General features: G+C 37.9%; 1 protein-coding gene across 1 annotated transcript in view; it reads right to left on the bottom strand.

Annotated features, from left to right (window-relative positions):
- TOX (thymocyte selection associated high mobility group box) overlaps positions 1-24,785 on the bottom strand; it is a 336,255-nt gene that overhangs the window by 175,365 nt on the left and 136,105 nt on the right. The gene's annotated exons all lie outside the window — the stretch shown is intronic.

The following is a 24,785-nucleotide window of genomic DNA, read 5'->3' as shown; positions in this document are numbered from 1 at the left end:
CCAGCCTGCATGTAGTGAACCCATGTATGGTCCCCTGAGCACTGCCATGGGGGATTCCTGAGGACAGAGGCAGTAATGAGGGTTGGAGTGATCAGTGAACAGGACTTAGTGAAGCCAGATAAGGACCCCCATAAAACAAAATATTTATTCAAAACATACATTATGAGCCTAGACAATATAATTGTTAAATTTTTCTTTAACATCTTCAAGTGCAACATAATTGTATCTAATTTCTATGCGTCTCCTTCATCACCCTTAATCTCATGCAATATTTTCTGCTGATTTCTCTACATTTTTGTAAAGATAAAAATATAATTTCTCTTCCTTTATTAGCCATTTACTTAATACAGGAGATGTCTTCTTCTCAGGCATATATATTTATTATGTACTTTTAGGGCTTCAATTCCAACATTTCTCATTACTATCTTCTTGGTTAAGAAAGTACAAGTTCTCTAGATCATTCTCCAAATCTCATCTAAGCTTTTTTTTTTTCTGATGAGAGTAAGTATTCTCCAAAATACTTCCTGCTCCCTTTGACAATGTACTTTTTATAGCATGATTCATTGCCAGAAAGATGTCAAAGCTGTAACTGGAAATCATGTTGCCAAAAACAGCACGGGTACTTCTATGCAATGACTAGTTTACACTGCATGGGAGGACTGATTAGTTCCCTTTGTCTTACTTTTTGGAACACCACAGGTTGATACTTTTTTGCTGACACAAAATATCAGAGTTCCAGGGGTAAAACAATTAGCATGTTTGTGGGTACACTCAAATTTAAAACTAGACACATATACAACTGGACATAGTACTAGATTAAAATTCAAGTCTACACTTGTTCATTTGTTGTTAATTCAACAACTGCTCACTTTGCATCCACTCTGTGCCTATGTGTGGGAGCGTGGAATGGGGGGAGGATATTCTCAGCCATCATTGCTAACAAGCATTGATTGCTCGTGGTGTGTTAGGACAACAGAAACATTGACTCCTTAAGCATTTAATCCTTAGCAAAACCCAGTGATGCAGGGAGTATTTGTGCAGTTCTGTTCATTAACTAAGTCTCAAAAATGAAGTTGCTTGAAAGAGGTAGGGCTGGGTATTTCTGATGGCAGAAAAATGCCCAATAGGGAGAAGCTTCTGAAATAAAATAAGACTCTTGTAAAATGATACCCTGACTACCTGGAGAGCCAACTTAATTATTTTAGTGACAATGGACATTTCCTACAAGTACACAGTCTATCCCATAGTCACTTGTAACTGACCCAGCATAGCAGCATTGTCTTCAGAAAAGGCAGAAGGTATGTTAGGAAGATCAAAAGTCAATTGATCCACAGTAGGATTTGAGACTTCCCTTCCCCTCAGTAGTTATGAAACTCAGGAAGCTGTAAAACCTATGGAATGTGAAGCTTCTCTGAGCCGCAGTCACAAGGTTTTCATAATGATCAAACCTGTAGAGGGAAGCATCAAACACAAAGCATATGTCGAGCAAATATTCAAAGCTAGGACCTTTTTTTATTTTATTTTTTTTAATTTTTATTTATTTATTTATTTTGAATACCCATCCCTCCACCAGTGACCATTTCCCACCACCACGGATCCCAGTATCCCTCCCACCCCTCATCCCAAAGCTAGGACCTTTTTAATGACCCAAACAAAGCCAGTCTGAATGCTTTCAACTGATCTTCCTTCTCCACCACTCCTCAAAATCCTTATCAATACTCGCTAATGTTTTTAAGGCAAATTCCTGCTTCCTTAGTTTAGAAAAAAAAGGCCTTCTTGAGGTGAACAACAGCACCAATTGTTTATGGCTGATGTCTGCTCTAAATGGCCAGTGTCATGCCAAGTGTTGAATATTTTTAACAGCACTCCTACCTATGTCCTGTCACTCAGAATTTTCACTCTTGTTTAGTGATTTACATTTGCCAACAAGTCTTGCCCCTGTTCATTCCCATCTTCTCTGCCTAGAATACAGTTCTTCCTTCTTCTCTCTGTCATCCCTGCACCTGGCTGGTTTATGATAATCACAAATTGGTCAATCAACCTGGAGTACTTCTAAGTGGATGGAGGTTCTCTTAGTATGATTGAACAATGACATAAACATAGACTCTCTCAGCAAGAACAATCCAAAGGTGAGCCTTCCTGACATCACTGGTAATTAAGAGTGACTCCTCTGTGACTATGTTTTTCAAGGCATCTGAGCATCAAGGCACGAACTTTACTTCACTACCACCTCCTATACTGGACTATGTACAGTTTGAGACCAAGAACTAACTTTGTCATATTTTTATCCTCAGAATTTAGCATATGCTGATTAAATTAATTACTATTTAACATAGGGCTGGAGTGATAGTACAGTGGTAGGGCATTTGTCTTGCACAAGGCCGGCCAGCAGAGCTGGTTCTATTCCACCCCTCTCAGAGAGCCCAGCAAGCTATGAATCTTGCCTGCACAGCAAAGCCTGGCAAGCTACCCATGACATATTCAATATGCCAAACACAGTAACAACGAGTCTCACAATGGAGTGGTAACTGGGCCCGCTCGAGCAAAATCAATGAACAACAGGACAGTGCTACTATTTTGCATATTATTTACTAAGTCACTTCACATATATGATTATATAAAGGCAGCAAAAAGAGTCTGAGAAGTAAAAATCACTTCCAGTTTCTCACCACCCCATGTCTCTGCAATACACACATCCTATTGTGTGTTTCCAAATCTGTTTCTGTCCATGAAAATAACTGATCCTCTAGGGGTATTGGAGTAAAGCTTTCAGAAACTGGAACATGGTCTAGTTTTCCATTTCTTCTTATCTTACAGGGACTGAATTTTCTTCACGCATCTAGTTTGAATAATTTGGAAAAAAGTTCTCTGTTTTCGATATGAGTTTAGATAATAGCTGAAAGCTTCTTAGTACCAAGAAAGTAAGTCCAGGTCCTGTAGGAGGACCATGCCCAAGCTGCTCCAAGGCAAGCTGGTTTATTTTTCCACATTGACGTCAAGCTGCTGGTGAACATTTTGCTCTCTGAATCATCTCAAAATCTATACCAGCATGCTAATGAAAAGCCGATGAGATTGGCAGACAGAGTGCAATTCATTCCTCCTTTTCCACCAGGTGATTTATGAGTAATTCAAGGCTTCTGACTTCCTTGTGGGCATGAAAGTATAGGACAGAATTGAGGAGTTACTTTACCTATCATGGAGGGAGTTTGAGATGTGGACACCTGCTAGGAATCTTTGACCTGACACACTTTAGGAAACTGGTGTCGGGAGTAAGATTTATAGATTCTTTGTATGATTATTCTAGATTCAAATGAGGTGGGCAAAAATATTTGCACATTGTAAAGCACTACACATATAAAACCTATGGTACATTCTGGAAATGGGTACTTTCTCCTCATGGCAAGTTGGACTGATTCTGGGGTCAGAGAGGTAGTAGAGCAGGTAGGGTATTTGCCCGTGTGTAACCACATCACCAGGAACAAGTCCTAAATGTGGAGCTAGGAGTAAGGCCTGAGCATAGCTGGGTGCTTTGATTCCTTCTTAGTTGGAAAGATCAATAAGCATAAAATGTGGGGACAATCGGGTGTAATGTGCCCTAAATGAGTCTGTGAAAAGGTCATTACAAAGGAAAATGATACGTAGACATTATCTTTCATCTCTATATAAGTTCAGAGTTCTTCTACTTTGTTAGAGAAAAGCAAGGAAGTAAACAGAAAAAAACAGTTATTATCAAATAACTGAAAACTTAATAGAGAAGCATATGTCCTGAATATGTATGTTAATTTACAAACACATACATACTATTATATATGCACATTTTTTAGGTGCTTGAACAAAGTATTCTCTTCCAAAACGCATTTCTCTCAATTCATAGGGAAAATATGACCTTATCCTTGGCAAGCTGCTTCAGGTGAAATTTATGGTAAAAAATTAAGATTTCAGTAATTTTGACATAAAAACAGCAATATTTTTTAAAATATACAGTAGTGTGATACAAGTTTCCTAGCACTGTAGTAGTAGCAGTGTCTTCCCATTGTTCATCAATTTGCTCGAGCAGGCACCAGTAACGTCTCCATGGTGAGACTTGCTGTTACTGTTTTTGGCACATCAAATACGCCATGGCTCTACTATGCGGGCTGGATAGTCTCAGTAGCTTGCTGGGCTCTCTGAGAGGGGCAAAGGAATCAGCTGGGTCAGTTGCGTGCAAGGCAAACAAAATGCCCTACCCAAATTTCCTACAGAATTTTATTTTCTATCATTAGCTTAATGAATAATCCATAAAATCTAATAATTCATTGTTTTATGAAAATTTATAGCAATTATTATCTAGTTCAACAATTGCATAACCTTGTAGATACTTAAAAGCTGTTAAAGTAACCAGTTACTGCTCCTTATAAAGCTCACATTAGACAAATTATGTCATCTCCACTAATCTGTAATCTATTATTTCATACCTTCCATAAAAACATTACATTATTAATATCTTTTGCACATTTAATTTTGCTATTTAAAATTTTGGCATAATATATTTCTGTAACCATTAAGAAAATGAATATTAATGCTAAACTAAATGATTCAGGGTTTTTTGGTGGAAATGCCTTGTGAATAGTTCTGAACAGAATGTACATATTTTAAATATATATAATGAGTTTTGTCTCTAAGAAATATTCTAGTGTTATTTTAGACATTAAACTCGAAACTAGTGATTTAAATATATATTAAAGTTAGTAAGATAAAAACTATGCATTAGAGAAAATCAAATTATCTAAGAAGGATTTTTATTTTTTCAAAGAAGAATGGTGATCCCTTTGCTTTAGAACTAATTTTGCTCAGAAATTTATATCATAGGGTCTGTTCCCAATTTTACAGAACTCAGGCAACAGATTTTTGGAAACAGGACAGGAAAATATCTTGGATCTAATACCTAAAATCCATGTTTTACAATGCTCCCCATTATATTCCATTTTCAGGCAATGAAGCTGCATTTGCAACAATCCATTTGAATTAGAGACTCTAAAAGCTAATGCACTTTCTCAAACCATGTACATTCTAACCTTTGTGTAAACTGTATATTTTTTGGAAACAGAGCATTTTCACGCTGTCAGATTGTTGAATAGAAAAGGATGTGCAGATATGTATCTTGAGAAGGCCTATGGGGTTTCGTGCATTCTTCACAATTCCTCATTACTTTCTCAGCCATCAGCACTCAAAAAGACTGCTTTTCAGTCAAACATTCCTTAAGGAATAAGGAGTATCTTAATGACGGGTTTATGTAATGCCCACCACATTAAGCAGACAATTTAAATTTATTCGATTATTTAGGTCTTAACATTTTCCTTGTATCATTTTGGATTCAGCATTTTGTTTTGAATTCGGGGGGGGGGGGGCGGAGAGGGGAGTCTGGGCCACATCCCTCTGAGCTCAAGGCTTACTCCTGGTTCTGTGTTCAGGGATGACTCCTTGTGGGGTTTGGGGTACCATATGGGATGCTGAGGACCAAACCTGTGTCAGATGTGTGCAAGGCAAGTGTGCTCCCCATTGCAAAATATCTCCACAGCCCCCATGATTTTGTAATTTGAATTGCCTGGCTGTAATTCTAGTCAAGGTATTTAGCAATATTATGTTGAGAATGGGCTGGAGAGATAGCACAGCGGGTAGGGCATTTGCCTTGCACATGGCCGTCCCGGGTTTGATTCCTCCATCCCTCTGGTAGAGCCTGGCAAGCTACTGGAGTATCCTGCCTGCAAAGCAGAGTCTGGCAAGCTCCCTGTGGCGTATTCGATATGCCAAAAACAGTAACAAGTCTCACGATGGAGACGTTACTGGTGCCCGCTTGAGCAAATGATGAACAATGGGAGGAGAGTGTTGATCCAGTGCTGATGTTGGGGACACAGTGTGACACATATCTTCCAGGGAATTGGTTCTCAATGACTGGTGACTCTGATTTTTTTTTGCCATTTATTGGTTATGACTATAGGTTACCACAGCGTCTAGTGGATGGAGGTCAAAAATGTTCCAGTAAATTCTACAGTGAACACAACAGTCCCATGGAAAAGGATTATCAGGCCTCACTGTCAGCAATATTGTGGGAGAAACCATGATTTCTCATATAGTATCCCAAAGTGGGTAATACACACCTCCTCACCCCCACAGTAAGAAGATGGGCTCAGGTGCAATTGTAGGTACTCTTTATTCATTTAAAGGAGCACTGAGTAATTTTGTTTGCTTTCTTTTTTGTTGTTGTTTTCTGAAAAGAGAGCAGTAGGTCAAATGATTTAGAAAATAGATTTATGGTATAGGTTGAATTTTAAATTTTGGTCATCTTCACAGTAAACTGCAAGATAAGATATGAAATCCACTATGGAATGTTTCACCATAGTTAAAACAAATTAAAAAAAACCCAAATGATAAATTAAACAATGAATCTCTTTTAAAAGCTCACTGAAATGTGACCTAAGTCCCTTGCATAATGAAGAGTAATTAATTACCCAACATTTATAGTGTTGATGACACTATTTCAGAAGTTGTTGAAACTTCAACACCATTTTAGAAGTTGTTTTGAACACCCATTCAAATAAAGAATTAAGGTACCTTCAATCATTCCGTGATAACCATTCCATGTATTCATAATAAACATATAATATACTACATAATTTTTACATAATTACTCTGAATAACTTGAGAATAATAAAATGACATAAAACCTGCTGTTTGTCACAATGAAAACCTAAAAGAGCTGAGAAAAATTACTGACTATGCATTCTTTCATGTACAAAACCTAATTATTTGTTTGCAGAATGATGCATTTTCATTAAAAATCAGTAGATAGCAGTTTGAATTTCATCACTGTATTTCATGCAGTACTTTGGACAATGAATATACCCACATGATGTTATCTAACCAGAATGGACAATTTCCTATAGTAATAAAGCACAGTTATTTCTAGTTCACATTATTCATTATTTTTGTTTTCTTTTTTGCTCTTTTGGTCACAGACTGCATGCTTGGGGCTACTCCAGGCTCTCTTCTCCGGAGTCACCCAAAAGGAAATAAAGGCTGAGTGGACTGCATGCAAGACAAGCACCTAACCTCCTGTACTATCTCTATGGCCTCAGTAGTCACTATTTTCAAGCACTCTTCCCAAATATCCTTAGAGCCAAAATATATAATATATACATATGGTGTTGGAGTATATAAATCCTATATCCCCCCAAATTATTGTATTTTCAAACAACATAAAGTCATCACTTCAATTTTTCCTAAGGAAAAGAAGTCTATGCCCAGGTTACCTCTCAAAAACTCAAGAACAACTATTATTAATTGATATGTCCTCTGTATTTGGAAGGCAATCTGCATTTTATAGGCAGCATGTGTACCTTCCTCATTGTGGCTCAGCTGGCTGAAAGCATTATGAGTTCCATTCTTAGAATGTGATGAAGGAACATTCAGGGGATTGAACCCATGTTAATCATGTGCAAGACAAACAAGCACCTTACCTGCTATGCTATCGCTATGTCTCAAATGTATACCTTATTATTTAAGGTGAAGTTGTGTTTCCCTACAAACATTAGGTAGTTCTTTTCTGTAAGTTATCAGCGTACTTAGGATGCACGTTCTTTGCTTTATTCTTAAAATTACAAAATCACGACGGAAAGGAGAAGCACATCCTCCATTGGCTGGTGAGGAACAACCAGACCCGCTCTTCCCAGAGTTCTGGCTTCTGGAGGTTTTTGAACACCACTAACACCTTCTAAATTGCTTTGTCTTCTTACTTCATTCAAACTGAAGGGGTCTTTGGACCCCTTTCCCTCTTACAGTTATCCAGTGAGAGAATCCTTTTTTTTTTTTTTGTGCGTTACCTAGGGGCACCTATAATTCCATTGATCTTTTCTCTGGGCACTATACACATTCCTCAGAGCTACACTCAGAGTACACATTCCTCAGTTCATTCCCCAGAACTTCTTATGACTTCTAAGCTCTGCCAGGGGTTATCCCTAAAGAAAGAGCCAGGAGTAAACCCTGAGCACCACCAAATGTGATCTAAAATATTTTAAAAAGAAACAAAAATTTTCATATATTTACTTTAAAAAATGACATGTTATTTAGTTTTTTAAAAACTTATAATCTCTATTATGTGGAACATGTTTAAGTTCACTGTAAGAATGTGTGTGAAGTGTAGTGTTATCATATATCACTACCACATCCCTGCATCTCTGTTCCCCCACTACTGACAACCGATTGCACCTTGTTTTACAATCAATGATGCTACATTGACATGTTATTATTACCCAAAGCCCACTGTTTACTTTTGTACTCACGGTGGAGATTGTATAAGTTAGAATCATGCAGAAAGAGAGTTGTTGTGGTGACTTTTTCTTACTGCTAATTTTCGTCTACACAATGAAAGCTAAGTCAATCCTTTTCAGGCAGCACTGCCTCTATATACATTCAAAAAGTATGCTTGCTAAAAATAAAGCTGTAGCTAAAGATCTGAGAGTCCCTAAGATTATTGATTGGATTTTTTCATAAATTAACATTAGGGGTTATATGAAATAACCACTCATTTTACACGGTATCTTTCCAAAAATATCTGTAAATCGATACAAGGATTTTACATAGACTAACATGTCAGTAGTTGATTTCATGAAGAGGAAATACCACAATTAAATTTCTTCTGCTGTTAAATACTCCAACTGAATTTCTGGGAACATTTCCAACTATTCCCAATAGTCTTTCAGGTTAGTGACCAGGCATGTTTGCAAGTGACAAATTTATATCATTTGGTCAAAAAATTCCATTTGTGTTTCAAGCTATGTTGATACAGAACAAAGCAGAGTGGAAAATAGGCTATTATCCTATTAATTTGATGAATGTGGACAGCAATGCCAGATGTTTAAACTACCAATAGAATTTCTTTGTCCCAATGATCTAATTTGTTAACCAGATAGCTGCCAGAACTCCAACTTTTATTCTGTTTTGTATAAAATTGATCATAATTTCTCAGAATTCCAGTATCAGCTACTGAAGATAAATATATGCAAATGTATGGATATTTTTGCATTATAGCTATATTTCTCACTCCATACTGATGATCTAAAGTGAAATAGAGAAAGAACATAGATATCTAGAGTTATTTTTGTCCCATTTCTTAAATGGACAGTATATATTAAAAAGCAGCATGGCATGGTGACAAAAACCACAGCTTTGGAAAAGTATTTTGAATTCAAATACTGACTTTCCTCTAACTATAGATAACAAATGCCTCAGTTTCGGTATCTGTCAAATGGAAAAGAATAGTTTTTTTCTCATGAGTAATTGCTTAAATCAATTTCCAGTCATATTAAGCATTCAATAATTGGGGTAAATTTTCTTATATTAAATTCAACATTAAGATTAGTCGAACCCAGGGCCAGAGTGATAGTACAGTGGGTAGGGCATTTGCCTTGCACGTGGTCTACCTGGGTTTAATCCCCAGTGTCCTATATGGTCACCCAAGCACCTCCAGGAGAAATTCCTGAATGCAGAGCCAGGAGCAACCACTGAGCATTGCTGGGTGTGACCCAGAAAGCAAAATAAATAATAAATAAATAAATAAATATATAAGAAGATGAATCAAACCTGGACTAGAGAAATAGAACAGGAAATAAGGAAGACGGCTTATACACAGCTTTTGTTTGATCCTGGGACCACACATGGTCCTCTGAGCACAGTTAGGGTTCCTTCCTGAGAACAATGTCAGGGATAGCCCTGTGTGGCCCAAAGCCCACCGTCCACTCCCAATGAAAAGAAAAGAAGTTAAGAGACCAGAGAGATGAACAGGGCTTTAGACACCTGCCTTGCATGAGAGGTATCTTGGCATCACATATGATCCCCTGAGCACAAAACCAGGGGTAGTCCCTGAGAAGCATATGATGTGGCCCTTAAGCCACATACATGAAAAGAAGTTTTATTTTAAAAATTATGTCTAATGAAATACTAAAATCTTCAACAGGATCATGTATACATAAGCCTACAGAAGTCAACAATATGAACATCTGCCCATACTATGGGACTATAGCTGAGTGTTGAATATTGCAGGAAAGGCATCCTTTAAAACACAGGAGTCTCTAAAGCCATGTGAACATCAGACTTTTTTGACCATGGAAGCAACTCAAGAACCTCCAAACAGATAAGTGAGTAAAGGATTTGCGGAATATTTTCACAACAGTAGATTATTTAGTTATTGGACAAGGTCAAAGTCTGATGTTTGCTATGACCCCATGGAATTGGTGGAGTCCTTCTAAATGAAGTGAGTCAGAAAGTAAAGATAAATACCAGTTCACCTCACTTATATGCAGAGTATAAAGAAATAAAGAAAGGGACTAGACAGTCCCCAGTGCAAATAAACCCTGAAACATGGTCAACAGAACTGGGAAATAAGGGGATGGAGTAGAGGGATATGGGAAGGGGATTGTGGAATAATGAGGGAAGGGTACTGAAACACTGGTGGAGGGATTGGCATAATAGCTTTGCAACTATAAAATAATGACTGCAGTAGCACTGTAAACTAAGATACCTCAATAGGAAGTTCAAATATAAATCAGCATTAAATTCTAGTCACTGAATTTTCATAACTTAATTTATCCTATAGATTGAAGCCCAAGACCTTTTTGGGATTATTAAAGGATCCTAAAAATGGATTTGGAGTATGACTGTTTTATACAATTGTTTTAGAATCATCTAATTTTCCATTTAACACAAGGGAATTTCATGGTAAACATCTCAATAAAGGTATTTTTAAAAAGCAGATGTATAGAAACTAGACTTGTTAGATACATCATAATGCAGTATCTCAAATTATAATGTCATATACCTGAAGGCTTTGTAATATCTGTCAATTTTACATCAATAATTTGTTGTTCTGCTACAAATTGAACTCAGAGCCTCATACATATAAGTCAAGGAATTTACCACTAAACTACACTCCAGAGCTTTCAATAATCCCCCCCCCCCTTTTTTTAAAGACTGACCAATGGGGCCTGTGAAAGATAATACAGCAAGTAGGACACTTGCCTTGCACGCAGCCCATCAGGTTCCATCCCTGGCATCCTATAAGGTGACCCAAAGACAACCAGGAGTAATTCCTGAGTGCAGTACAAGGAGCAATCTCTGAGCATTGCCAAGTGTAACCCCAAAGCAAAATTCAAAAACTAAAGCAAACAAACAAAAACAGGAATAATAACTGCCCAAGTTTATCAATTCAGTACCCTTAGTCTACTGAACTCTATGTCTGAGAGCAAGAATTGAGAAGCTTGAAAAAAAGGAGAGAAAAGCTGATAAGATCTTGTTCCTTTGCTTATTTTGTACCATATAAACTGTCTTATATAATGGCAGAATTCATTTGTGGGATATAAAAAAACATAGTATGAGACTCATACCCAAGGACAGTGGAAATAAGGGCCAGGAAAAATGGTCCACAGTTGGAATTTTGCCACAAGTGGTTGTGAAAGGAAGGCATCTAGGATAGAGAAGGGACCACTACGACAAAGGTAGTTGGAAATGAACACTCTGGACAAGAACTGAGTGCCAAAAGTAAATAAAGGGGCAAACATGATAATCTTTCAGTGCCTGTATTGCAACTCATGATGACTAAAAGGAAAGATAGAGAGAGAGAAAGTACCTGCCACGGAGGCTCGGGGGAGGGGAACAGGAGGGAAACTTAGGACTATCAACTTATAACACTTTTCACCCCATCTGGAACTTTCTTCCACTCACCCACTCTTTACATTTGGCCATCATCTATCTGCTCTTCCAATTACTTTTAATTTGCTGATCTCACTAGTTTTAATTCCAGTGATTCCAAGAAGACATTAGAGTTCCAAGATTTTAGAGTTGTTCATTGCAGGGAAGACCATCCTCTTTTCCATTTATTTTTGACACCTTTGTCTTTTTCCCCTTGTATCTGTCTTATTCCCAATTCTGGGGAAGTTCAATAATCTTGCTTTCTTATCCTTCCTTGAGAACACTGTGATGCTGCTAGGGATATTTGGGAAGTCAAATTTATTACACACATTATGCAACTTTTTTTCACTCTTATCTAGTTACAAATTTGATGGTTTGATCCTTCTTTTGAGCAGGGGAGATCCGTATTTAAAATGTATTTTATAAAATTATTCTCAGATTTATTTCATTAATAAAAGACTGGGGATAAAATACCAGTTAGAAGACTTTGACAATATCCTGGACAACTGCTGATTAGGTTGAAGCAATGGGAATGGGAATTTCAGATCATTAATCTTTAGGAGGTGGTATGCAAGTAGCCACAAAATATTTAAATTATGTGATTCAGAGACTAAGAAACATGATAAGTGCCATTTATGAAAATAGATGAACAGTTTTAGAAGGAAGATCTGAGCCTCAAGCATGGTAAATTTAGGGTTTTGGCAAGTTTTTTTCTGATGATGATGTCCTGCAGGAAGTAAAAATCCAAAGACAGATGTAGACAAAATCTTTCATTGACTCTCCATCATAATCCCACACTGTTTATTCCAAACTATCTATCTCCCAGTTTATGATTTTGTCTTAAACAAAGCAAAATATATATGAAATATATATGGCTGCTTCAGTTTTCCTAGTCATTTCCAAACTGCTGTTTAAAATCTTATCTTCCTTTTTTTGCTGTTACGGTTTAGAAAATATTTTTCATCACCCAAAACAACCTTTCCCATGTACTTTCTGCTACATTCTCATTTGATAATCTGCCCGACCATTTATTTCTCATATATCAATCCTCTGACTTGAGGGGGTGACTAAAAAGCTCATTTTATTTCTTCTCACAACAAACCAAAGGTGGAAAAAAGAACCAATCAACTTAATAATTTTTCTCTATTCTTACATTATCAAAAAGCTTCTCAATATTATTTAGATACTTTCTACATGTCTTTACTTGCCTCTTCACCCTGGAAGTCCTGTGTGGGCATCTCCATTCCTTATCATTTATTTCTCTTCTCTTTTGCACATGAGGAGCTGAAAAGAGTCCCTTTCCCATAGAATCTCCAGTCTTGGATTTTCATGCTGATCTCCCAAAAAAAGGAGTCCCAGAATCCACCCACTTAAGGAACTGACTCTTCAAATACTCTTAGGAATGAACTCCCTTCTACAGTGAATTTATTGATTATCAAACAACTTTTCATGAATTATTTTTCTGCCTACATCCTTCTTTTAACTTTTATTTTCTACAAGACATCTGCATCATTTGTCAAAACCCCTATGTCTTCTTTTTTATTAGTGGGGCACTTCATACTCATAGCCACTGAATCTCATAATCAAAATATCTTCTCTGTCCCTTGTCTACTGAGTCCTATAGGTTATAGATCTAAAATTTCCATTCTCACTACTTTGATCCTAACCAGAACTGTCCAGACTGTTGTCATAGACTTCTAACTGGTCTTCTATCCCCAGACTTCTCCTAATGCAATCCATCCAATATAATTCTGGGAATAATTTCTTAAATTGCATTTTTAATATGATTCTCCTCTGCTCAAAAATATGCCCTTCCTTCTCACTGCCAATTGTATAAAATAAAGCCTTCTTGTTCCGATATCCAAAGCTTTTTACCATCTGCTCTCAGCTCAATGAAGCTGGAACCACTGCCAAACCGAGCTGCTTCACATGCCCCCTGAGCTCACGGTTCCCTTTCTGTCTAAATGTATTCATGAGGTTCCTCAGCTTGCAATGTCACACTTCATCTCCAAGTATCCAGATTGTCCATTCTCCTTTTATAGCTTTCCCCTATACTAAAACGAAGGAGATGTTTATACCTTCCCTGAATCCAAACACTTGATTAGTATTTCTCTTATGTTAGCAATAGTCATAGTCTGCCCAAAACATCTGTGCACATGTCTCATTTTATCTGCTCACAGAAAACAGGCTATGGGTTTGAGTCTAGTTTGGTTCCTGGATGGATACTCACTATGGCACAGGGTGGGGTTTCTTCTACACATGCTCCCAACAGGACTTGTTAAAAAATAAACTACTTGAGTATACACCAGGTTTTTAAGTTAAGAGAATCAAAAAAGAAGCTTAAAATGTGCATGTCTAACAAGTTCTTAATAATCCTGATACTACATGGTCAAGGAACCACAATCTGAGAACCACTGACCCAGTTAGACTCAAAATTTCTAAGCTCAATACTATTTTCTACCTCTTACATGTCACAGCTCCCGGAAGAGAACAGTGCAGTCTCCTGCCTCCGCACCTGGCTGTCCTCGCTGGGGCCCCTTGGAGGGGAACGGGTTGAGCTTTCCTCCCTGCCCCGACCAGGGCTCCGGCAGCCAAAGACCTGCAGGACCAGCCACCACCATGCTGAGACCACTCTCCGCACACATGAAGGTACTGGCAGAGGGACAAAGTCACGCGGGTTCCGGGGCTGACATCTTATTATGACATCTTATTATCTCATTCCTACTTTGGACAAACTGGCAGGCTACCAAATGTAGCCTGCCCACACGGCAGAGTCTGGCAAACTCCCCGTGGCGTACCCAATATGCCAAATACCAGTAACAATGATGGGTCTCATTCTCCTAAAGAGCCTTGTATATAATATCAGGGCTAGGATGAAGGAGACGTTACTGGGGCCTGCTCGAGGCAATCGACGAATAACAGGACGATTTGTGATTTGTGATTTGTGACATGTCACAGAACTTTGAACATACAGAAAAATTTTCTGAGTCTCACATACTTTATGTCTATAGCAAGGATAGAATTTGGTCGTTGATAAAAATCAATCACTTTTCAAACATTCAAAATGGTACAAAAGTACATGTCAAACAAAAACTATTATAACATCCATTCCAGAGAGTCACGCCATTTCCTGATATTCTCTCTTTTTTTAGTATATTATTTTGATTCAATTCTGCAGTAAAATAATTGTCTCCCATTTCACTTGTAAAAGTTCATCATTAAGAATCATAAATAAGTCCAATGCTACACTCAAGATCAGATGCAATGAATATATTTCAGAAGTTTTCTACTTGAGTCTGTCTGCAAGGTGTACATAGGAGCAATTTGCACATGAATTGAAATGTTCTCTTTACTGGAAATGCATGACTTTGTTCATTGTGTACAGGCCCCTAAAATTCTGTGTTGGTATTAGTGTGGAGGCAGTTTGTTTAGGGAAAAAGTCAAGGAAGTGCTAAAGAAGAGAGTAGTAAAGATGAATATTTTAGCACAATATTTAAAAAATTAACAGTATAATTCATCCATCATAAGGAAGAATTATTAATGTTACCAATGATTTCTTGGGTATAACACCATAAGCACAGACAACAAAAGGAAATACCAATTCATTAAACTACATCAGTATTAAAAACTTCTGTGCATTCAAGAATTTGGTTTGGCAAAGACTTCCCTGGTGTGATGTGAAATGCACAAACACTAAAGGAAACTTTGATAAATTTGTCTACATTAAAATAAAATGTCTATGTATTAGCAAACATAACTAACAGAAGAAAAAGTCAACGTCCAAATAATGGAAGAAATCATTTGTAAAAATTGTATGCCTGATAAGGGATCACTACCCAGAATAGATAGAGAATTCCTATAACACAATAATGAAATGACAAACCCTATGAAAAAAGAAATAAAGAATTTGAGTTTTATTTCTAAAATGTGATATACAAATAGCAGGTAAGCATGTGAAATGATTCTCAGCATCAAAAATCATCTGAAGAATTAAAAGCCCAAGGAAGTAATACTCTACATCCAGTAGGATGCCTATTTTAAAAACAAACCAGCAAAACCATAGAAAATCACAAGCTGGCCAAGATGTAGATAAATTGGATTCTTTCCCACTGTTGGTAGCAATGTTGGTAGCAATTACATTGTTGGTAGCAATGTAAAATAGTACATGTGATATGAAAAACTAAATAGCAGCTTCCTCAAACACACTTAAACATAAAATTAACATAGGGCCTAATAAGTTCACTTATGATATAGCCAATAGAGTGAAAGCATAAATGAAAGTGAAAACATCAAATCCATAGCTGTACACCCATATTGATAGTAGCTTTAATCATGATAGAAATTGTAACCAACTGATCTGTCATTAACAGATAAACGGAGAAGCAAAATATGATCCATACTTAACAGTGGAATTATCCATGCTAAAGAATTATTCATCTTGTAAGAAATGGAAAAATTCTCATTATTGAACTATAATTCAATTGCTCTGATTTTTGTTGATATACTAATCATATAATAATAAAAAACATGGTCAAGTCCCAGTACACTCCAATAAATTTATTTAAAAATCCTCTTTGCTGCCTTTAAACACAATAGAGAGTTGTCATTTAAATCAACTGATAGGAAAACAGGATACAGAGAGGACAATTAAGGCAAGTACCCATAATTCTGCTAATCAGCGCACACACTGCAAAAGAGCTGGAAAGGGGGTAGGGAGAGGCTCATGTGCTGAAGCACCATCTCTTATGAGTGCAGTCCCCAGTTTGATTTCCTGCACTGCATGCCTTCCTAAGCAGTGAGCACTGCGGAGCACAGCCTATAGGAACCCAAGCACCACCTCTGCACACCAGCTGGTCCTAGCACTGAACCGAAAGACCTGCACCACTGGCTCAAGTTCCAGGCACTAAGAACTTCTTGTGGGGCCCCCATTTAAAAAACAAAAAGAGCAGTATAATCTGCATGTGCTTAGAGCTAAAGCTGAGTGTCTCAACCATGACATCTAAGTTCCAATACCACAAGAATGTAAAACAGAATATAAGATCTAGACCTCAGTCTTAATTACTAATTTGTAACTTCATTGCCAGCAACTGAGGCCATGGAAGAACAAGAGATTTTAAAATTTAGTTTTTTATGTCTTTCAAAATAACTTTAAACAATAAAAACTGCAAAAGCCTCACGAGTCAGAAATGATCTGATGAATGTATTATGCCCAAAAAAGAAAAAAAAACCCTTGAAGAGTGATTTGAATTATGTATCCTATTTTATTTCTTAGTATTAAATACAGACACTGAAATGAATAGCCAAGGTCTTTTAGGAATACAAAGTAAAAGCGATGTCATGTATTCTGTACCAGCAGGTAATTCAGTGCTTTAGGATTAGCCAAGAGATTTATCCAGCATCCTCCAAGGGATGCAGAGTTCAAGACTGGGCTCATCAATAATACATAAATAAACTGAACAATTAGGTACATAGTAGCTATCTTGTCAGACGACGACTTATTAGCCTATAAATGATACACTCACTTTCTGCCTTGAGTACAGAAAGAAAAGACATAGCATGACAGAAAAAGGTTGAATGAAACAGAGAGAAGCAGCTAAATTCTGCCTAATCTCCCCATAGCCTTCAGGCTTCTTTCCTATCTCATGCTACTGTGAAGTGAGGCCTGGATGTTAACATATAAAGGTGAATGAGGCTTAAACTGGGCGTCTGGATTTTAAATTTCATTGTCTCTTTAAGCAGCCTAGAACCTGACATCAATATGTTTGCACATGTTTTGGAGAAACTGTAGACAGGGTACAAGTTCAGAAGAGACTTGTTTTCTCTGAGCCTAAGATTCCCAAAGGAGTGCCTGAGGCAGAAACCGGGGATAATCAAATAGCTCTACAAAAACCAGGCCAGAGGGGCTGGAGTGATAGTACAATGGGTAGGGTGTTTGCCTTGCACACAGCTGACCTGGGTTCAATCCCTGGTATCCCAAATGGTCCCCCAAGCACCGCCAGGAGTAATTCCTAACTGCAGGGCCAGCAGTAACCCTGAGTATTGCTGGGTGTGACCCAAAAAGCCAAAAAAAAAAAAATCCAGGCCAGAGTGACCATACAGGAGATAAGTCATCTACCTTGCATGCTGCTGTTTGTGTTCAGTCTTCAGTATTGCACATGGTCCCCAACGGGTCACACTTCTGAGCACAGAGACAGGGATTGACTCTGAGCATTCTTGGATGTGGCCCCAAGCCTAACCTACACCAAAACCAAATCTAAACATATAATTTCTTCGGAGTTTGTGACTGAGTTCTGGCAGTGAAACAAGTCTGCCCTTTCCCCAGGGCCACCTGAATGTCCCAAGGAGCAAAGCAAGTGGGGTGCTTGTCATCTAGGAGCAGTGGGAAGCCACTTGTCACACACCAGCCTTTGTTCAGACTTGTTGAAGGGAGAGGCCAAGGACAAGGCGAGGCATGGGATCATAGAGGCTGAGGTCGCAACAGATGGTGGTCTAGGAAGTGAATCTGCCACTACTTGTTTTCAACTAACGCAGAGCTGCATTGATTTACTGAATGCCCCTGGTTAAGCAAGAATGTTTTCGGAGGATTTGGTTTAGATTCTGTTGGTAAAAAAGATCAAAAAGCATCTGGTTGGGGCTGGAGCAATAGCACAGTGGTTAGGGCATTTGCCTTGTACATGGCCTACCCGGGTTCAGATCCCAGCATCCTATATGGTCCCCCGGGCACTGTCAGGAGTAATTCCTGAGTACAGAGCCAGGAGTAGCTCCTGAGCATTGCTGGTATGAGCCAAAAAGAAAAAAAAAGCATCTGATCCTCCACATGCATTCTGCCACTAAGACTACCGCTACCCCACTAACTGGCCGTGGTCTTTTTTTGTTTGGTTTGTTTAAGTTAGGAGGCCACATGTTTCTGTGCTCAGATCTTACTCCTGGCACTGAGCTCAGGGATCACTTCTGGCCTGGATAGGGAATAGCTATATGCTATGCCAGGAATAGAACCGGGGCTGGCTGCAGGCCAGACAAGAACCTAACCCACTGTGTCCATGTTTCATCTTCTCTTTATTATGAATACCACAAATACAATTTTGAGGCGGCACTATAAACTACTATATTATGTATGGAGGGTAAATAAAGTCAAAAATTAAGTTGAAAAGTGAAAAATGGGAAACAATGATTGCATCAATTCTAAATAACACTAGAAAGGTAATTAAAAACCTGAGGTGGGCCCGGCATTTGTATTCAGCACCAAATCAGTTTTTGGAGGGGAGAGCTCCCAAGAAGTGTTCAAGGAACATGTGACATTAGATAAAGCAGAACTAAGGCTTAGTGATTCAGTGCTATTCAGGTTCAGTGATGCTGGGGGCCACTAGCATTACTCCTGGCATTGCTTGAGGTACACAAGGGTTATACCTGGTAGTTCCTGGAATCCTACTGAGCTATAGTCAGAGGTGCTGGGGGAAGTGCCAGACTAAGGCTGGAAGCAGGAACTTGGGTATGCGAAATACATGGCCCTGACCTCTGAGCCCTCTTCCTGGGCTCTCACCCAGTTTTAAGAGAAAATATATGTAGAGTCAGAACTTTCCTGACAACTAAGTCTTCAGGCCTCATAAAGTAGGTGACTTTAGTTAGCAGCTTTGGTGTCTTGAGTCAGTGGGCTCTTGTTCAACCCAGCACCATTATAATAGGCCACAGAAATTTGGTTGGCAGAGAGGACAACAAATCCATATCCTCAGAGTCACACTCACTCTGTGGGCAACCTACTCTTCTTCTCTCCATCTAAATATTGGTAGAAACGTTTGCTCTGTAATTAATGCACTTCCTTTAAAGATACATGAATCAAGACTCAGAGAAAAGAACTTGACCCAAGTCACACTAGTTGGAATTCATGAAAGTATTCACCCTAGGTTTCTAAATGACCAGAACTTGGTAGGTTCATTAACTAACATCAGCAGGTAAGTGCCAATATTTATGTAAAGAGATTCTACAAATCTGCACAGTAAGAATTGTGATATGGAATTTTGAATAAAGCCTGATATGAGACAAATATAAGATCAAACATTCATAAAAAGTCAAAACAATGAGTTAAAGACTAAAAAAAAGAAACCATACATTTTTTGTGATACAAGTATTTTTGTGAATAAAACTAAGTTTTAAATCAGGAATTCATAACCTATGGACATGGGTCAAATCTGGCCCACCACTAATTTTTGTAAATAAAGTCTATGGAAATGAAACAATGTCCCTTTATTTAGATACTGCCATAGCTGCTTTTGTACCACACTAAATAGCTGTGATAGAGACTGTCTTTAAAAGCACGATATCTGCTATCTTGTCCTTTACAGGAAAAACAGGGCTGTTTCTGAGCTAAATCAGATTTAAAAGTGCTATCAGAGATATATCCCCAATCCATATGAGCAATTCTCAAACTGTATTTCAAAAAAATTCCAAAAGGACTAATTGGAAAACAGTTTTAGAAAGGCTGGGCAACTTTTGTCAAAGCATACTAGAGAATTTCTCAGTATTTAACATTTCAGCATGCTCTAGGAACCTCAAAGTTGAACTTAGATGTGTTGGTATACTCATCTAACTTCTAACTAAAAGCAGTGCAATTCTTACCAGGACCATATAGTTCATTCTCGTTTATAGCTGTTTGACCTACAGACAAGGAGCAGGAGAACAAAACGCTCAGTTTTGGAAGAAGTCATTTATTTTCTTTCTGATTGTCCCACTAGATATTTTATATACTAGAAATAATCAAAATTTTCTCTTCTGAGAGCTGCACAGAAGTCATTTATTATATAGGAGCCTGAGAGCCTAAAATATTTTAGCTAAGTTTAATGCATGGTGTCCAAAAGGAGACCTTTCCTGAACTAAACTGTGTCTCATGAGACTCCAAATGGTACTGAGATGCATGGTATTCATGAGAGAAAGAAACTTTTCCCTGAGTAATTAAGTGCCCAGTATTTGGGGATAGATATATAATTTAACAGATTTACACATATTGCCTCTAGTGTTTTGTTCCCATTAACCATGAGCTAAATGTCTGCTTGAGTAATTGTTTCTCCTTTGGAGTTAACAAAGGAACATATGTTATTTCACTTGCATCTCATTAGGCTCCTCAAATATTAGAGTTTTAGGAGATTTGGTATTTCTACAGAAGAAAAATTAAGTGTATTCTATTAGCACTCTGACTATATTCTAATTATCTATATAAACTGTTTTCAAATGAAATGTTTCAAGAAGGAATGTTCCAGTGTTCCACTTGAACTCGAAAGCATGCTGTTGTCAGTTAACTCACAACAAAAATAGGCATGTACAAGGAGATGAGTTAGTCCATAGGAGTCTAGTCATACCTCAGGACACATACCAATTTGATCAAGAATTAAGGACAGATCCTATCTGGACTAATCAGATTTTTTTTCAGAGATCCAAAAATCATGGAACTGAGTTGCAAAAATGGCCGTGTTCCGTTAGCAGGGATAGGAAGGAGTATGAGTGCCAGGAATGTAACCTAATTGGATTTCATGCATAGTTACTGTGTGCCATTGTCTCAGACCTTTTCAGATAATACCTCTTAATTTATATGACTACATTGTGAGAGGATGTTACTATCATCTCCATGAAAAAACTGGATCATGGAGCTACACAGTTCCAGCTATGATCATAATCTATGAAGTGGGAGAGTTGGCAGCTGAGCTCCTACAGGGTTTTGCTCTAGATAGAGTCTGGGGTGTCAGCTACAGTGTGATAAACTGTAGGCTCATTTGTTCTTCTGAGACTTGACTTTTTTTTCTTTACTCTTGGAGTACTCTAGTATCCTACTGCATTTGTAATTGTGTATATTCTGGCTAGAACTGGTACCCTAGTTCTTGCACCGGAGAGAAACTTAATCAAGTACAAAGCATTATTTTTTTCTCTTTGAACATTTTCTCTAGAAACCATATTAAAAGATATGAAATAACCTCTAGTTTTCAACTCTAATGCTACAATTTTACAGTGCAGAAGTAATGCAGAATAGGAGAATTGGGGTCAAGAGCTTTATACAGGGGAAATCTATAAAAGCAGAGTGGAATTTTGCATGCATTTGCTGTTTGACAATGGCTAACCCTCAGCTTTTTTCCAGCTCCCATGCCAAAACATCTATGAAGAATTTAGTAGGTGAGCCTCTGGCAGAGTGAAGCAAAGCTGGCACTCACTGGTCTGGAATCCAGGGCAATACTACCATCTTATCATTCCCTCTTGTGTGGTATATGCACCCTTGTCAAGCTGTTCTGTCCCTTAGAAACAGCTATTGCAGAGGAATTTTTTCCTTAGCTTTTCAAGACAAGTCAAGGGTCGTACTGTGTTCTTAATTTACTGAGCACTTATAAAATCGAGCATTTTTCCAAGTCTCTTTCCTGTTTTAATCACTGTAAATCTCATAAGAATCATATATGATTTTTTCTCTAATGCAAGGGACTGAACCAAAGCTTCACACCTGCAAGCAAGTGCTCTTTCAGAGAGTTATAGCCCTATATCTCTCATATTCAGTCTTACAGATGAGGAAAAGCGAAGCCCAAAAGAAGAGTCAAACACACATGGTGGGTCCAAAAGCTGACTTTACCGAGAGTATAAGAATCTACTTCCTTTCTCTTCCATACTCTGGTGAGTAAAAATTACGAAGAAAACATGCTGATGAACATAAACAGTGATTCTGGTCAAAATGGTTTATAATTGTGCAATTCAAATTATCCTATTTAATGAAGCTGAAGAGAATTGCTCATTTAAGATCTGATTAACAAGAAAATTAAGCATTGGCCTTCAAGCTACAAAAGAGTGAATGACATTCTTCTTCAATCATTAGAGAAAGTCTGGTTTTCCAAAGCGACAGTGCAATTTAGAAAAATGCAATGGTCCCTATACAAATTCAAATTTTAAAGTAAAGCAAAAGAAAAAAACAATACAATAAATTCTAGTACAAATGTGTGCATGGCAATGGTGGTAACTGGGGGGAAAGGAGAGTTTTACTGAGGATACTACCTGGTAACTTCTCAGAACCTGATTTGGAACCTAAAAAGGTCTCATTTAAAGGGATAGATTCTTAAGTTTCCCTACTCCATTCAGCTGTTGCCTATACTTGCAATATGAAATATAAATGAGATTTCCAACTCTAAAAGTTATTCTAATAAAACAGGCTGGATAATACTCAGACAAGATCCAAATTTTCTTATGGGCCGACCCGAGTTCTTATGGTATGAGAAGTTTTATATCTCTATGATAGAATTCATCTCCCCAAACTCCCAGAACACATTGATGATACAAACACACACTTGTGGGGAAAGTATATCTCGAGGCCGTATGGAGGACTAATGCTCTTTCAGACTGCAATCAAGGGGAGCAGCTTGATTTACAGAATCTCCCACGCTGTCAGGCAGTCTTGTGTATCAGTGATAAATCCCAGCATTGGCAGGACTGCCGGCATGATGGAGACACCAGAGTCCTTGTTACACTAGTTGTACCTGGCAGGCCGTGCTGGGTCTGTGCAAAGATAAAAATGAGAAGTCCCTGGCCATCCGCAGGCTATCTGTCTCTCCTGCACATGCTGCGGGCTGTGACTTTGTAGTTTATGTAAAAATAGTTGCTTTCTGCAACAGAATGAAAGCAAGGCAAAGGGTGGCAAGCGTAGACTGTAACTGAGAAAAAAGTCAAAACACAGAAGCCCCAGTCTAAAGGAATTCTGATGAGTGAATTACTTCGTGGTTGACTGATAGCCGGGAGGCAGTTGCATGATTTTTCCCCCTTTAAGTCTCAGCCAGGCAATTCACAGGCATGTTTGCTACAGGTGGAACAGTACAAGTGTTCTCAGAAATGAAAAACATTAATATAGTCTGTCTCTTTGGACACAGGATGACTGCCTGCTTTAGCAGGACACAAACTATTCAGATACAGGTATGTTCCAATGAATGATTGCTTTTACATGCACAGTGTTTAGGAGATCCCCATTACTTTTGAGTTGTGGTAGTAAATTTCTCCTTTCTATCTGGATCATGTAAACTCTGATACTCTGAACTTATTTTAAGAGTCTCTAATACCGGTCTCCTACAGAGACAAGAGGTCACTTCCTCACAGCAAAGAAAACTTAATGCATCCTAATCAAATCTCTCTTATTGAAGTTACAAAGGTCTCTTTGCTAAGCAAGAGTTGAATTTTAGAATTAGCCTCACTCAGCTTTTTTTTTACAGCAACTAAACAGAACAATCAATTATTATTTAATTGGCTTATGTAATTCTCATGGTTCACCTAAAATCTCTTCTTAATTTGAAAATTAAAGTTTGAAGATAGAGACTAAATATCTCCATATTAATAAACGATTATTGGTTAATTTTCAGTTGCATATGTCAGGTAGTAAGTAAGTTGACGTGAACTCTCCCTGAGACCCATACAGAAAGCAGACAGTGAACAGGTAATGAGAATATCCTTGTCAGGAAAGAGACAGTGACTCCCTGGACTCAAGAATAAGCAAGATCCCTGCACCATGAACAGACAAGCAACAGGGGAGCCAACAAGACCGACAGCATAAACACAGCCCAGAACTGACCCAGGAATATTTTACTGCCATGTCTAGCAGGTGACAGCTAAGGATTTCAAAGAAAGAAAAATTTCATAACTTTTTCATACAAAAGTTTTCTGGTTTAATGTCTTGAATATTTTCATACTAATTATACTGCTTAATTGAAGATACATTTCACTTTTGGTACATAGGCATGGGTGGCCAAGATTTATTTGTAGTTGTTGAAGCTCTGAAACTAATAAATATGAATTGAAGTCCCACCAGGAATGGCTGAGAGAGAAACCTGTCCAGTATGCATAGAATGTTCAAAAAGAGAAGTCTTAGTCATCAATTCTTGGGACAGATGGGAAAATGTCTTTATCTGGGACAGGGTCAAGAAACAATAAAACTTTCTATGGAAAATTAATGAATACACTTAAGACAACATTGCTATGCAGTTTATATGAAAATAAATAAAAATGACAATATAGGGAAGTAAAGCTAGATGGAAGGAATCCTGAGGTTGACAGCAACTTGG

The sequence above is a fragment of the Sorex fumeus genome, unplaced genomic scaffold (assembly GCF_029834395.1).
Source record: "Sorex fumeus unplaced genomic scaffold, SorFum_2.1 ptg000002l, whole genome shotgun sequence".
Classification (NCBI taxonomy): Eukaryota; Metazoa; Chordata; class Mammalia; order Eulipotyphla; family Soricidae; genus Sorex; species Sorex fumeus.
Note: the sequence above shows the minus strand (reverse complement) of the source record. Positions and strands in the feature narration are given on the sequence as shown.